Raw genomic sequence first — 18,096 nt, 5'->3', positions numbered from 1 at the left:
GACCTTCGGGGTCTTCCTCCCTTTCTTCTTCCAATCGGGCTCCATTCTGTGATTTTGTTTATCCAGCGTCCTCTGTCCGCTCTTCTGACGTGGCCGTACCAGGATAGTGTCTTCTCCTCTATATAGTCGATTATGTCTGATTGCACTTCCATTCTCCGCTTAATCTCTGCGTTTTCAATTCTGTCTCTTTTTGTAAGTCTACAGCTTCTCCTCAGGAACTCCATTTCTACTGCTCTTATTCTACCTCTATTTCTCTTGTTTATTGTCCAGTTTTCGGACCCATATGTCAGGATACTTCTTGTCAGGGTATTATATATTCTCTTTTTTGTCTTTATCGTAATGTTCTTATCCCACAACACTGAGTTTAGTTTTCTTATACAGTTTCTTGTTTGTCTCAGTCTGTTGTTTATATCTTCTTCTGTTGTTCCCTGGTTCGATATTATGGTTCCTAAATACTTGAATTTATCTGTTCCATTTATTTGTCTTCCCTCGTCTATCTCTAGGTTTCTCATATCCCTGTTTTCTGTTGTTAGGTATTCGGTTTTCTCTAAGTTTATTTCCATTCCGTTGTTTTTATATTCTTCTTCTAGTTTTCTGAGCATAAAGCTGAGATCTTCTTCATCTTGTGCGATGACTACTTGATCGTCGGCAAAACTTAAGGTGTATAGGTATTCGTCTCTTACTGGTATGCCCATTCCTTCGCACTTTCTCCTCCATGGTTTGAGTGTCTTTTCCAAGAATATTTTAAACAGAGTAGGGGACGTAGCACAGCCTTGTAGAAGTCCTTTTGTCGTCTTAAATGGATTGTAGGCTTTATTTCCACATTTAATAGCTACTTTGTTTTCTTTGTATAGTGCTTTAACTGCTTTTATTAGTGTTTGTCGGATTCCGAGATCATTCATTGCTTCCCATAATTTGACTCTAGGTATTGAGTCATATGCTTTCTTTAGATCAACAAAGGCCAGATGGACCGGTCTCCCTTTTGCCATTTTCTTCTCTATCAGTTGTTCTAATGTGTACGTATGATCTAGGCATGATTTTCCTACTGTGAACCCTGCTTGGTCTTCTCCAATTTTTCCTATTATTTCAGTTTCTAGTTTTTCCTTAATAATTTTCCCGTAAAGTCTACCTACCGACGATATTATACTAATTCCTCTATAGTTTTCACATTTTTTCCTGTTTCCTTTCTTATGTATGGATGTGATGTATGCTTGTGTCCATTCCGCAGGTATTTCTTCTCCATTTAGTCCTCTTTCGAACATTCTATGTAGATTATAGAAAATATAGAATGTATTTTCATTTTTTATATTCATATTTTTATGGAAGACCCCCCAGAGGGAGTGTAATGGTCATCGTGATATCTTGTATTGTCCGCCTCCAAAGATCTCTGTCTCTGGTCATTTCTTTTAACTTATGCATAGGTCTTTTGTATATTCCTAAAATTTGATCGAATAAAATTGAAATATTTGTTCATTCGTAGTGTCCTTTTGCTTCTTTTTTTTTGGTTTATTTGTTGTTAATGCTATAAATATTATTCGATAATTGTTAATTATTCTAAACAGTGGCGTATGGATGATGGTGTATAACATTCCTTTGAAAGGCCTTAATACAGTGGTTACAAATTATGCTATCTACATTTTCTTCTTAGCTAAATTTTAAATTCCTTCGTCTTCAACCATGTTCTGCTACAGGATTTAGTTCTTCCCTTACGAAGTTAGTTGATGTTGGACAATCATTTCATTATTCCTGGTGAATTTTGGACGTTAGAGCTTTGTCAACTTGATAAAGTTCATTAATGGTAGGTAATATTGACACTAGAATTAGGCGGATCATATACCACCGTCCACCATACCTGATCTTTACTGTTTATCGTGGATTGAGATCTTGTCTCGTGAAGAAATTTTTGTGCTCCATTGTCCTTTGAGCCACTTTTCCGCACTCTGGAAAAGTATTTGAAGCTTATTTAAATATTTTGTTTCATTATTTTTAATATTTTTACCATATAATCACATTTAATCGCTAGTTTCGTATCTTTAACTTTCCCACGTTAAAATTGGCTATATTATGTGGTAACCAATATCAGTTAAGGTAGACGCCTAACAAAATGGTATAAATAATAAAGAGGAACAATTGAAAGAACCTGTAGACAACTAGGTTCAAAAAGTAAGTCTGTCCAAATGTTGCAATATGATACTTTGTAAATAACACTCAATTAATGATATTAATACGAAATTTAGTTAACCCTTTCAGTGAGAGCGTCTTCCTACGAGGACACAAACTTAATAAGCATCGTATTGCCTAATAGTGGAATTTAACCTTACTAAATAACATGTTCCCTGCAGAAGGACAGTATATTTAATAATTTTTGAATGATGGTGCTACCTAGGAGTGAACGAAGTACCATTGACATAAAGTTGAGTACGTCCAACCTACATACACGTGTATATTTGTGATTGATTTACACGCAGAATTATAACCTGAAATCTATATAAAATTGGTTTCATTGTAACCAGAAGTTTAATAATTTATGCTTTTTTATTTAAAAACACACTTAGCATTCTTGCAAACTCTGTATATTTTTATAAACATTGACGTCCTTCAGAAAGGACAAAGATACTTCATGACACAAACTGTGAGAGTAAAATTTTATCGATTTTAGTTTATTCTAGTTTTGATTTATTTATAATTTACTTTGTCGTCATCATCCGATCATATTTCATATTAAACTATTTTTAAAAAATTAAGGAGCTGTTAGAGAAGTCAAAAAGTAAGAATGGTTCTGCGTACGTTCTGCGAAACAACTGGTTTTATAAGTATTATGAAAAATAATATAACTGTGCATTTCCTTTTGTGATCATTCAAAATATTTCTGTCTTAACTTTTTTCTTGCGGTTTCACTGTGATCACCTAAAAAGTAATTTTGTCCTTGTAGAAAGACATTCAATAAATCAAAAACCAAAAGGGCTATAGCCAAATTTTATGTCTAAAAATCTTCAAAAAAAATAATAGAAAAAGGCTGGAAAGTTTCAGATTTTAATTTGTATTATTTCTTGTAGTGCGACTGAAAGGGTTAATTTTATATTAGAAAAAAGCTTTCATTGCTAATTTTACGATCTACTTCGTTTTTTCAGCTACATGTTAACTCAATTCTTATTTAACTCTGATTAATCTTACAATTAGATGATTTTTCGGACAAAAATCCGAAATTTTTAATTCTAATACTTTATTTATAGCTATAGTTTATTTTTATGAACGAGAGAGTAATTAGCATAATTTTAACTGGTAGCTCCGACCACTCCATGGGCGTGCTCAAGATTAATTGAAAAATTACTTTGAATAATTGTAAAAAATAAATGAATTATTTCAGTGTTATAAAGCGTTATGTGTATGTAAACAAAAGTGACCTCTTTTATCACACACTATATTAGAACTGACTGGCCTACATTAAAAAGGGTTTTAAAAAATTCACATTTTTTTTAATTTTTAAAAATCCAAAAGAGAAAAAGAGTTTTTAAAACCGTCTAAGGTATGTTAAATAGATGAATAAAAATATTAATATAAAACTTACAGCTACTTGTTACAAATCCAAGTCAGATTCAGAAGATGAACTTTCAGAACCAAGATTTATAATAACTGGCTCGATCATTTTATCAGTAATATTGTCCAGCTTCCACATTTTTTCCTCTTCTTTAATAGTGTGATTTACTGCCTTTTCCCAGTTTTCAGGTTTTACATTATTTACGGCCTCCAAAAACAACTGTTTAACATCATGAATTTTAAAAGTGGTATTTTTTCTTGAAACTTCACTCTTTATCTGTGCCCATACCAGTTCAATCGGGTTTAATTCACAATGATATGATGGGGATCTAAGTACTGTCATTCCACGATTTTTGGCAATTTCATCAATTTCGTATTTTTTAAATTTTTCTTTATGAAGGGCACACAACGAATAAAGTTCCTTTCTTATAGATCCGGGATGGTACGTAATATTTTTTGAACTCAGCCAATTCTGCAAGTCTTTTTTTAACCACTTGGTTGTGGGCAGTCCTTCTATAAGTCTGGAGTGATAACTTGCATTATCCATTACTATTACACAGTTCTTAGGAAGAAGATCTATCATTTGTTCGAACCATTCTTGAAAGACATCAGCGTTCATGTCTTCATGGTAGTCACCGGTACGAGTTGATTCAAAAGTTAATAAACCACCTTCAACAAAACCGTCTAAACTGCCAATGTGTACTATTATCAGCCTGCGTCCCTTTCCTGATGGTGGGTTTAAACCAGTAGATAAGTTATTTACAAAAGCGTGCCTTTGACTTGTAACAGTTTCATCCTGCCAAAATTTATTTGGTGTATGACGCTCGTTGATCCATGTTTCATCAAGATAAAATATTTTTCTTTTTTGGTTTCTCATTTCCTTTATGGTTCTTAGAAAATGTCTTCTCCATATGACAATATCGCTTCTTTCTAATAAAATAGACTTTCTGGGATTCTTTTTCCAGCGGAAGCCTATTTCTTTTAAAAGTTTCCATAACGTACTTCGACTCATTTCTGGGTAATCCTGATCATCTCGAACTGAGACAAGAACTTTATCCAATGTTGGAAATTCTTGTCTAAAGAAGAATTCATGCACTTTCCGTCGAAGTCCTTCTTTAAAATGATATTCTATTTGAAATTTTGGTTTCCCTGGAGCATTACGTGGCATTTGAAAACTACCACATTTCTCTTCTTTAATAACTCTGTAAATCGTAGATTTCCCAACACCAAGTGTACTGCTAACTAACTCAACGGTCTCATCAACACTTTCACATAAACGTTTGTCTGTAAATGATTTAAAACAATTAAATATTAATGTTTTTTCATTAACTGTTAGAGGACCAATTTTTCGGCTTTTACACGGCACTTCCAAATTTTCCATAACACTAGTATACACAATAAACTGCACCTTGCAACTGAAGTACCTACTTTTAGTGAACTGTTAAGAATTTTGAATACGCCACTTGGACCTTCCTACAAAATGGAAAAACCCACTATCACATTTTCTGTGGAATAAGTTTAGAAGGTAATTATCTAGTCAATTACTGTCGTAGATTCCTGGAATTAAAGAATTAAATGTTTGATTGTTGAAACCCTTACTTCGTGGAATGCACTCATTTCAGATAAAATAAAACGTTTTATTTTATCTAAAGAATTAAACTTTATTTTGCAAATAGGTAGGTACTTATTAAACTTTTATTGGTTATATATAACCAATAAAATAAACATCTTACATTTCTTGCAAATTTATTAGTACCTGTTAACCTCCATCACTCCGACACTGGCAACCTTATTTAGGGATTAGTAACCCTCACAACTATTGTATTCTATTCTGCTTCAACCTTTATACCTGGTGGTCATACTAAATTTAAAATTGTTTTCCTATATACTTCTGTAAACTTGTTGACAAATATCTGTTTTTCATTGAGTCACCCGTACCAACAGTTTAGGGATTTGCATACATAATTTATTGTTTTATTACTCTCTCATACATAAAAATACACTATAAGATAATATTCTAATTGCAATGAAGATGGCATCTACGTAAGAACAAAGTATATGTGAGTCCACATCCTCCCATTCAATGATCTCAAGTTTTATTTTAACAAAAAATTTTGTTAAAATTTTAAAAGCAGTGTGTAATTTACATCAAGAATTGAGCCTTATTTGCCTAATTAATCCATTTTATTTGTACATCTTTTAAGTTGCTACCACAGTGGAAATCGATATTATAATCTACATTCCTAAAAGAATTAAAAATCTTGTCACATTGTACATTAATATGTATGATATAAATTTGAATATATAAAACAGAAAAGAATGTATGTCCTGGGTTTTAATATATTTTTCAAGGATTATCCTAATATTAAGTATCCACGTCATTAAATTGCTACTGGTATTTTAATCTTTGCCGGAAAATTTAGTATTAAGAAAAGAACGGACTGTTAAGCATAATACAGTGGCGAAGAAGAGCAATTTATTCAAAAATATTAATTAATTGGCACAATTGAGAGAAATTTCATGAAAAATCATTAAACCTGGTTATTTCTACTAGTTTTTTTTTGTTTTTTTTACATACACGTAGTTATACCTCGTTGTGTATTTGTTCCTGTTCAATTCAATTAACTGCTATAAGCACAGACTTTTTCTGAGAACTGAAGGACATCGCGATTGGTACTGCACCTTTCGTACATCGGTAAGCTGTATGGAAGGATGCTATGGAGACGCATCGATGACATGATTAAGAGATCAGGAAGCTTATTCTCGAGGCAATTTGGTTTTTGTAAAGGGAAAAGCACGATTGATGCAATCGTGAGTGTATGTGACGCACTTCGCGATAGAGGGGATAAACCCTGCTAGGCAGCTCTGCTGTTGTTTGATATTAAAAATACATTCAATATGTCGTAATGGAAGAGAGAGAATGTTCTGGTTAACTGATAAATGTGGTGTCGGAGTATCTGTTCGAGAAAAGGAGTAATTCTTCTGGATCATATGTTTGATCCATGTTACTTAGCTTTTCTGAAAGAATCCGTGCAACTGCCTCCTTTGTTTCCTTATCTTTTTGTCTTCCAAATCTTTTAAATCCAAACTTTAATTTACCAATAACAGGAATATGATCTGACGATACGTCAGCGCCGGGGTAATTTTTAACTGAGAGGCATCCATTACGGAATCTCTTGTTCACCATTATGTAATCAATTTGATTCCTTATTATGTTTCCTGGTTGATCTTGAGGAGATAACCAAGTATACAAACGTCTTGGTGGTAGTTTGAAGAAAGTATTTAGTATTGCAAATTCTTCTTCCTCTACAAATTGCGAGAATGAAATTTTTTTCCTCTACAATGCCAACGGCAGTGCTGACAGTGGTGTCGACGTGACCCCATAGAAAAATTTCTCGCCTACGATTTTATTATTTTTGATGAAATGAATGACGAGATGATGAATAAATTCGTGCGTAAAAATTCGGTTCTTTATCATTTGCCAAATCCGAAATCTATAGTATATGTGTGTTTTTTAGTTAACCTTTAACTACGGGCGCCCCTCCATTAGTCATAACTACGTGCGCGGTGTATTCTGTACACCACCGACTAAAAACGCAAATAAAAGCCACAACTAGGTATTTTTAGTACATATATTGTATATAATAAATGTAGGGATGCGATGGGTAATATCCGTTGGTGTGTTAGATTTTTTGTAGGGCCCTTCCGGTTGTTGACCACAATACACCTCAAAATTGGTGACATAAAAGGTCTGCGCGTCACATAACACAAACACTTTTAAGCCATACTTTGCAGGTTTACTTGGAATGTATTGCACAAAGTTGCATCTACCTCTAGAAGGTATCAAAATTTCATCGATAGTCATTTCTTCTCCCAAGGAATAGTTGCTGCTACAGTTTTTCATAAACGTATCAAGAGTAAAGCGAATGGCAGCAAGTTTGTCAATTGATTTTCGGTCCTTTCGAGTATCTTTGTTGTCAAACCTAAGAGCAGCAAGCAAAAATAAAAATCGATCTGCGCTCATACAGGCTCGAAAGATTTCTGAGCCAGTACCATCTTTTGTCCACAATTCGAGGAAGTGTGTATGATTTTGTTTTTTAGTCCCTGCAAGAAATAATAATCCTAATAATGCCATGATTTCCTGTTAAGTCGTATCTTTAGCCCGTCTTGGCCGTTCATAATTTAATCGCATTTTTGCAATCTGCAAATTTGTACATTCAACTATATTTTCTATGATTTCATTTGTAAAGAGTTTTTCAAAAGCACTTAGTTCCGTAGTAACATCTCTCGCACAAACTGTTGGCCCAGGAAATATCTTGACAATATTTTTTGAAGGAGTTTTAGTAAATTTGCTAAGAAGAGATTTCTTATACCATTTAGTTTTTCTGTCTTTTGCTATAAAATAATCATTGTCTTCATCAAGATCTGAACTGTTTTCAATGTTACTATTTGTGTCCGAGTCAACCGTATATTGATTTTCGTCATTCAGATCAACTTCTGATTCAGTGTCGTGCTCCGTTTTTTCTATTAGCTCGTCGTCTGAAGTATCTGGGTCTCCACCAACATCTTCATCAGATTCTTCCTCAAATATAGCTTGAGCCATAGCTCTAAGTTCATCTTCTGAGAGTTTTTGGGGATTTCTTACTGGTACACGATCCCTGCAAAGTAAATATTTTGTTATCCACAAGGAATCTACGTTCCTGTATTTGGCTGTATACCATATATTAAAAAATTAATTAAAATCCTTTGTAAAAGGTATATATTTAAAAACCCAAACGGGCTGTGTTAGACAAAACGTTTTCGGAATACATCATTCCATCATCGGTGTCCTAGAAAATATGTAACCACTTAATTAAAAAGAACATGAAGTTAAAATTTTGACCAAGGTTAAAGAAAAGTGTGGTTAATACTTACTAGGAGTACATGAATGTAGCCACTAAATATATGGGTAAAAACCCGTTAACAAATAATTAGTTACATTTGTTCGACATTATATCTTAAAGATAGCGACATATGACTCCACGTTGAAGTTGCAAGTCCTGAGACGGTGTGTCTACGAGGACTTTATGGAAGCAACTGAAAGTAGACATAAAGTCCTCGTAGACACACCGTCTCAGGACTTGCAACTTCAACGTGGAGTCATATGTCGCCATGTTACCTAATCCAACGGTAACTTTAACATCCTAAGTATTTATAAGATATAATGTCGAACAATTGTAACTAATTATTTGTTAACGGGTTTTTACCCATATAGTGGCTACATTCATGTACTCCTAGACACCGATGATGGAATGATGTATTCCGAAAACGTTTTGTCTAACACAGCCCGTTTGGGTTTTTAAATATATACCTTTTACAAAGGATTTTAATTAATTTTTAAAAATGTCTAGTTGTTCTTGCCGGCGGTAGGATTCGAACTCCGGACCACCGGCATGCGAGGCAAGGATCCTACCGCTTGCGCTACGCAGGCCCCTCAAAATACAAACATTAGTAAATTAGTCCCGTTACGGTCACATCACGGGTGTGTGTGAATCGGCCTTTATGACACGATCGTCGACGTGACGGGTTCCCAAGCGAGCTATCTTGTAGTGAGCCAGATCTCAAATACCGGATTCGGAATACAGGCGGAGTCGTGAAGAAATGGATGATAAAGCACGGATTAAAACTTGCGGTAAAGAAGACCTAAGCCATCACTCTCAAAGTAGGACGAAAGGAACAGGCAAAACTACAATGTGCAGGGACCTGCCTGACACTCAAGTAATACTTAGAGCACCTGGGTGTGTCTTTGCTTTAGAATGGAAAGTTGAGGGAACACGTGCGGGAAGTTATCCGTAAGACTGCGAATTCTTCCCGAAATGTTTTATATGAAGTTATTTTCATTAAATACTGTTTTAAAATATTGATCTTATCGAATATTATTAATTTTTTTCCATGTGTTCTTAATATTTCTGGATTTCATCAACCCGTCGTTGATTATTCGATTTTTATAATGTGATTGCATGTTTAACAGAATAGAAAATATCAGACAAATATTGTCACCACTTTCAACCTAAATTTCTTTTGAAGATTCCATTTCTTGCTTTAGCACAGCTTTCCGATCTCGATGTACTAGAGATAAATCAAGATCGTACATGGAACAGTAGATTTGGCAAATTAGTCAACATTAACAACTTTATTTGACCAACAGTGTAATAGTAGTTTGTGTAATTTGCAGAGTGATACAGGTAACGTCATGAACGATGAAATATACCATACAACTTGCTGCTTTTATGATTAGGCCTGCTGTGTACGACTATGGCAAATAAAAAACTTAAACGAACTGTAAAGAGAGAACAATCGAATATATGGAGTGCAAGAAACTCTAAACAGCTAAATGTGGGTGTTTCGAAATAAAAACAAGACCTAATAAAAATATCACATAAACCAGGTCTGCGTGCATACATTGCAACACAAGTGCGCTCTCCAAGAAGTGCTAATAAAAAATAAAACAGCCAAATGTATAATTTTTATGGCTGTTGAAGGCGTCAGAGGTACTTTCTTAACCGGTGCCAATGTCTTCCATTAACATTTAAAGGAATATTTACTTACTGTTTAAAGTTTTTATTCGTTAATCAAAATGCAAGATGGTACCTTCATAAAGGTGAGTGTATTTACGAACATTTACCAGTATTGTTATATTGAATTGCTTTTTCTTCCGATCATAAAACAATCTTAAATTTTCCAAAATAATAATTTTTGAAAAAAAAATATTTGTCAACTTTCTGCGCCATGTGTTTCAATGTCAGTATTTTGGTATACAAGTCAATTTTTGTTACCATTCTAGTGTGATTTACCTGTTGTTAATTTCCTTTCCAAAATCAACATTTTCGGATATACAAGTTGAAACGGTGAAACAGTCATATTATTTTATCTTCAAGCTTTATATTTTGTTATTTTCATATTCTTAAATATACCACTAGTCAATATTTGTACAAATAACTCCAAATTTTGTTCTTCATTATCTTTATTTCTATTTAATAACAATTTTTCTCAATTATTTCCAGGTCTATTGCCGTCCCCCTCAACCTATAATTCCATATGAGGTTCTTTATACAATTAGTGCCTGGCATAACAGCATACTAATATATTAAGAGAATATTTATTATTATACCTATGTATTATTACACGATGTTTATGGAATAGTGGTGCGAAAGTAATAGCCTCTCCTATTTAACTGTCAACCACACCCTCTGTCTCTGTCCAAAATAGTCTTCATAGGACATGTAGCAAGTGAAAGAACCCTAGTTGTATATCCTTAAGGTAACGATGGCGATAAATAACCAGATTCAAAGATTCGGCAAGGGAATAGAAGGTAAGAAGGCTAGGTCGTAAATCAGCGAAATCTCTGTCTATTAAATATATAAGGAAACCACAAAATTACGATATGAAATATACCTACGAACCCGGAAAATTAAGAAATGTTGAATGCAGGTTAAAAATCGATATACCGGGAATAACCGACACAATATGGATGAACTGGAGGATGCAATACTAGAAGAACTTAGCGGGTCAACACAACTCGGTTTTAAGGGAGGACTAGGAACAAAAGAGGCAATTTTATGTTTGAACACTTTACTTTTGAATACAAAACTGTTTAGATCAACGAAAAGATGTCTACCTCACCTTTATCGACTACGAGAAGGCATTTGACAATGTTAAACATGATATCATGATGGAACTACTACATAGGGCCAACATTGACCAGAAGGAGATCAGAATTATTCAGAATCTATACTGGAACCAAATGGCAAAGGTGAGGATTGATCAAGACCAATATACGGATGAATTTGAAATCCGGAAAGGTGTCCGCCAAGGCTGCACACTCTCTCCGATGCTTTTTAATTTATATGTTGAAAATATATTTGCGGAAGCATTAGAAGACACGGAATTAGGCATTAAGGTGAACGGCATACCAATTAGCAACCTACGCTATGCGGACGACACAGTGATTATAACTGATAAATTGGAAGATCAGCAGTTATTACTTGATAGGGTGAATAGCATAGGTAAAAAAATGACCTTAAAATCAACATTTTGAAAACGAAATATATGGTCATTAGCAGAAACCCTCCAGAAAACCCGATAATATGCATAGGTGACGATCGCATAAAACGCGTCTTCTTCTTCTTCACGTGCCATCTCCGCGACGGAGGTTGGCAATCATCATGGCTATTTTGATCTTAGATGCTGCTACTCTGAATAGTTCAATTGATGTGCATCCGTACCATTCCCTCAAGTTACGCAACCATGAGATTCTTCTTCTTCCTACACTTCTCTTGCCCTGGATTTTCCCTTGTATAATCAATTGAAGTAGGTTGTATCTCTCATTACGCATAACATGCCCCAGGTATTGCAGCTTTCGTGTCTTGATGGTTTCCAATACTTCAATTCTTTTGTTGATTCTTCTCATGACTTCGTTGTGTGTTACATGCTCGGTCCATGATATCTTCAGGATTCTTCTATACACCCACATTTCAAATGCTTCCAACTTTTTAGCAGTCGACGCGTTAAGTGTCCATACTTCTATCCCATAAAGCAGAGTCGAGAAAATATAGCACCTTGCCAGCCTAACTCTCAAGTCCAATTTTAGTTCTCTTGCACAAAGTACCTTTCTCATTTTATTGAAGTTTGTACGTGCTTTCGCTATTCGAACTTTGATTTCTTTGGAGTAATCGTTTGTGTGATTAATTATTGTGCCAAGATAAAATGCGTGAAAACTTTTAAATACCTTGGCACCACAATCAATGACCAATCTGATCCACAACAAGAGATAAAAACCCGAATACAAATGGCAAGACAAGCTTTTGTGAAATTCAGACCGCTCCTATGTAATCAAAACCTACATTTCGAAATACGCTACAGAATGGTCAAGTGCTACATATGGTCCATCTTGCTTTATGGCATGGAAACGTGGACTTTGAAAAAAACATCTATCAACAAACTTGAAGCATTTGAAATGTGGTCATTAAGAAGAATGGTGCGCATACCTTGGGTGGATAGAGTTCGAAACGATGACGTCTTTAAGAGAGCCGGCGTGGAAAGAGAACTCTTTAAATTAATTAAAAAACGCAAGATTGGTTACCTTGGGCACATATTGAGAGGAGCAAAATATGAAATACCACAGTTAATCCTACAAGGGAAGATCGAAGGTAGGAGAGGAGCCGGCCGCAAACAATTATCCTGGTTAAGAAATATTAAAGAATGGACAGGAATACACAATACAGGCGAGCTGTGTCACGTCGCCAAGAACAGAATTCTAGTAATGAGATAGTCGCCTACGCACTTTGGTGTATGGCATGTTAAGAAGAAGAAGGAGGATGCAATATAAATTAATACCTCTATGGAAGGTTGTCACTCCATTGTTTGCGCGGTCGTCCAATGCTTCTTCTGCCGATTGGTGACTTATCTCTTGCTATTTTGACAACACGGGTCTCCTCCATTTTGCTTATGTGGTTATTCCATTCTTTTTTTCTATTTTGTGTCCACTCATTTATACAGTGTACGTTACATTTTCTTCTTTATTTTGTTGTTTTGGTAGATGTTTTCCATAGTTTTTACAATATTTAGGGGAATTTCTCTATTATACAGAAGATGGATTACATCTTTGAGTCTTACTCTGTCAAACGCTTTCTTTAGGTCAATCAGACACAGAAATGCTGGTCTATTATACTCTAGTGATTTCTTAGTAATTTGCTTTATAACGAATATTGCATCTGTACACGATCTTTCACTACGAAAACCCTGTTTTTCATCTGCTAAACTTATCCTCTGGTTTATTAGCACTTGTAAAATTTTAGCTCTAAGTTTTATCGTAGTATTTAACAAATTTATACCTCTGTAGTTTTCTGGCTATTTTTAAACTCCTTTTTTTAATAGTAGAATTTGTTTGCTCGTTCTCCATTCTTCCGGTATTTTATTGTGTTTTATAATTGTATTAATTAATCTTATTAATTGTTCTGTCATTGCTGCTCCACAATATTTCAGTAACTCGTTTGGTGCCCCGTCTTTACCTGCAGCTTTTCTATTCTTCAGGTTTTCTTCATTTTTGGACTAATGGGACTCAATGTACACTGGATATAAAGTATATCTGCATGGTTCCTTATTTTGTCCCCTTTTAGTAGTTTTTATGTCTAATATGTCTATTTATATAGAATTATATTTTTAGATATAAAAGTATACTTTCTCAAAATTATTTCCTTACTTTTGTAAATCCTCTTATTTTTATATTAAGTTTATATGGGAGTAAGCCACAATTGATTGTAATAATAATTACATTTTTCAACTTACTAATGTTTGACGCTTTTTGAAAATGATTTCCGAAGTGAAAATCGAAATGTCAAACATTAATCAATCAAAATCTAATTATCATTCCAACCAATTGTAGCTTAATCCAATAAAAACATAATATTTAAATTGGACATGCTCCAAGAAAGCAGTTTCATAACCCTCTTATTTTAATACCTAATCTACTATATTGTTAACTTTATAAATTTTTTGAACTCAATCAGCAACAAGAAGAACTTTCATGTACCGAACAAGGTAAAGGAGCAAAGATGCATAAATAATCTCCACTATCAGCCTTGCATGCTCATTTCAGAATACATTAACACTTATGTAACTGATTTGAATGTATTTAGATCAGTTTTCAAAGAGCATAATAAACATAGATATCCACGCGCACGTATTTGAATAAAAAATCTTTATGTGGTTTTTGATTATTGAGAATATAACTTATGCTTGCACGAAGGTTTAGTCATAAATAAAATACCACAATTATTTGATTAAAAAGTAAGATATCTCGGTTAGCAGGTTAAGTGCAGAGGTATGCATCAACTTTGTAGATACAGGATGTTCAAAAATTATTTGTACAAATAGTACTACATAGTTCTGAAGAAAATTTTATTATGGTTTACACACCAATAATACAAACGAGAACGGTACCACAGAGAGGATGTTGATCATAAGAGAGGTTGAAAATCCCAATCTTGTAACGTATTAGAATGACTATTGTTATCTATTAATCTTGATATTGTCCATTGTGATTGTCTAATCTTCGTATACCCTGTCAAAGGTTCTGAGAGCTTGAGAAATTTGATAAGAACTGCTAGCCTTTTCTTTTAAATTTCTGCAAAAGTTTCATCCTCTCTTCTCACAAAGCCAACCTGTTTCAAAATAGCATTTTTAACGAAGATGTTTTGGATTCTAAAATATAAGGTCTTATCGACTTCCTCGCCGAACTTTTATATTTGAATTTTATGGATTTTTTTTATGTTATCGTACCAGTTTTTCCCTATTTCGGTTAGCTATTATGTGTCTGATGATGTTTTCAATACCATACAGTTACTAATTAAGCATTGCGGCGAGTTCTCCACTCTCCTGTCAATGCATCTCTTTGAGCGCCAAATATCATTATGAGAACCTTCCTTTCAAATACCAGCAGCTTGTTTATTTCCTCACTTCCATATGTAACGACTGGGATAATAATTAACATATACAGTCTTAATTTAGATTTTATTTTTAGCAGCTTAGACCTTAATAATAATAATAGGGAGTATAATGCTCTATCCGCCGCAGATATCCTTGCTGAGACCACGTTTTCTATGTGGTTGTCATCTGTGACTACCACTTCCAGATATGGGGTCATGTATTTCGTATTCTCTTCATTTATGCGAAGACTCAGACTACCTGTTTCCTCCTCGAGTTGTGAAAACACCTCTTTCACGTCTCTTGTAGAATGAACGACTGCATCTATATCATCAGTAAAGGCCAACAATAGTTTTCATCCACAGTTCGCAAATCCCCCTGTCAGCTCAGATAATATTTTACTTATTGTATATTCCCCTGCAAAATTGAATAGCAACGGTGATAAGGGGTCTCCTTGTCTAAGTCCTGATGTTATACTAAATGGTATCAATGTTCTATTCTGTAAATGGTTCTGTTCTGTTTATCGATGAAGCTAACCGAATAAGATGCTCAGGTCATGTGGTAAGGTCAGAAGAAGACAGTAGAAGAGTGCTATAGACAGTAATGTTTGAAAGACCAGACGGCAGAAGATAATAGGCCGTCTCAGAAAAAGATGGCAGGATGAAGTTAAAGCCGATTTGTCTATGATTGGGGTACCACAATGAAAAATGGAAGCGCAAAGTCGTAGAAGATTGAGGACTACAGTGAATGCAGCGAAGACTCACCCCGAGTTGTATAGCCAGTCAAGAAGAAGTTTTTTTCTATTGATGGTATTTAATCTTATTAAATAGCTTTCTTACATCCACCCAAAGTGCTCATTCAGAGTACAAAAGTAGTCTTAACGGACTCCACGCATGATTAGTATCTTTTCTGATATCTCTATATTTTCCTTACTTTTGTATCCTGATACCAGAAAGATTTACTAATATTCTTACGTCTCACCTATCACGATTTTATTTTTTAGTATTTTGATTAATTTTTCATGATGGAGTATATCTAAAGCCATTTGTAATTTATAAAACAAAAAATACATCTACATAAATGTGCCCACATCTCTATTTCTACACTTGTAGGATTGTACTCAATCCATTTCTCAAAAAGAAAAAACAATTATCATGAACATTATTTAAAAATATCGTTAAAACATGACTTATAATAAAATACTTGGTATTTTAGAGTCTTGGGAGTTGGATCAGAAAGTTGGAACTAAGGAGTATCACAGAAGTTTGCAGGATCTTTATTCTTGAGGTTTCCTAAAGTAGCCTTACTTACATACTAGCAACATCTACTACCAGCTCTCCACCTTTCACACCTTCAATAGCTTCTATTCTTCCTTCTACAAATATTATAAGTCTATCTTTATAGCCTTTCCAGTGGGTTTCTCTTGAGCCCTCGACAAAGTGTGAAGACGTGGATGTGAAGCAGGGACCTCATGCTGGCGGCCAAAAAGACTGAAGCTATGATCCTCAAGTATCCGAGGCGAGGGTCAGAAACCATAGAGTTTTTACACTGGAGAGAAAAAGGATCTTACTAAAAAAGTGGAGTACTTGGGGGTAATCCTAGATACGAGTCGAACCTTTAGAGAGCACGCGAATTACGTCGTTTGCAAGGCAGAGGAGAGAACTTCAGCGCTTATAAGGGTTATGCTCAATGTAGAAGGACCAGGGACTGAAAAAAGGAGCATTTTAGTGGAAGTGGTCCACTATATTGTACTCTATGCGGCACCGGTATTACAACCAGTGCTAAACGTCAAAAAATGTAGGAGAATGCTAGAAAAAGCTCAAAGGAAACCACTGCTAAAGGGGACACGTGCATACAGAACAACATCCACGGTGGCCATAGAAATGATTGCGGGGATGTTACCTATCCTCCTGATGGTGAAGGAATTGACGGAAATCAACGGGAAGGATGTGCGGGAGAAAATAGCACAGAGAAAGTAGCGCAGAGAAAGAAAGCGAGAGAAAATAGCAAACGAGCACAGGGCGTCCTGTACGAAAATATTAATTCCAAATATTGCAGACTGGATGAAATAGAACCGGGAGAATTGGCGGAGGAGAACGGGAATACGATGATAGCCGTCTCCAAAATGTATTGTATTTACAAGTTTTGTAAGGATCTTCTAATATATATATATATATATATATATATATATATATATATATATATATATATATATATATATATATATAATTTGTAAATGGTTTTAAGATCACCAAATAATTCCATAATACAGTTTTTCTATCCCCTTTTTTATTTTATTTCAATTTTTGCCTTTCGTTATAAAACCACCTGCATAGTTTTACTTTTCTATTATGCAAAGAGCTTAAAAACATTCTGTATTAGACAGTTACTTTTATTAACATTTTATTACAATTTATCGGTAATACTAACATCATTACATAATCAACCTTTAAACTTTATGGTGTATTTAAGAATGTAACATAAAATGTGAATTAAATAAATAAATCAAACTGACAGAAATTACTTTAAATAGTATTGTTTGAATTGATAAGGCGAAAAGTGTTTGTGTATATTCAGTTTTGCTTTTAAAACCTTGCAATATCTAATTAATTAGCTCTAACTTGATAAATAAATATTAATATCAATTACACACATTACATTATATATCACAGCACCATTAATAGCACTCTAATTTAACATCATTAATTTTTTTCAAATCCTCAAATTGCCGCGATGTCCGTGGCCGAATAGCCTTGTTTGGAGAGTGCCTTATTTTTAGAAACTCGGTTTCCTACTTGGGAGTTCATTTTACTAGGACTTTCAACTGGAAAACCTACATTCAAAATACCCTTGATAGGGTGAGAAAGAGGTTTAAACTCGTGACAGTGCTGTCCGGCAAATTGGGCAGGACACGATCTAAAACACTATGGCACACCTATAAGACATTTATTAGACCCATCATCGAATACAGGGCATGCATCTACGCCTCTCTCAAACCATATGAAATCAACATCATCATAGATACCGAAAGAAAAATCCTTAGATCCTGCATGAGGGTGAGCAGGCACTACCCATCAGCACATACATATATACACA

General features: G+C 34.5%; 1 protein-coding gene across 1 annotated transcript in view; it reads right to left on the bottom strand.

Annotated features, from left to right (window-relative positions):
* The window catches only part of Swim (Secreted Wg-interacting molecule), a 49,380-nt gene that overhangs the window by 15,653 nt on the left and 15,631 nt on the right, over positions 1-18,096 (bottom strand). The gene's annotated exons all lie outside the window — the stretch shown is intronic.

This window comes from Diabrotica undecimpunctata, chromosome 6 (genome assembly GCF_040954645.1).
Source record: "Diabrotica undecimpunctata isolate CICGRU chromosome 6, icDiaUnde3, whole genome shotgun sequence".
NCBI classification, from domain to species: domain Eukaryota; kingdom Metazoa; phylum Arthropoda; class Insecta; order Coleoptera; family Chrysomelidae; genus Diabrotica; species Diabrotica undecimpunctata.
Note: the sequence above shows the minus strand (reverse complement) of the source record. Positions and strands in the feature narration are given on the sequence as shown.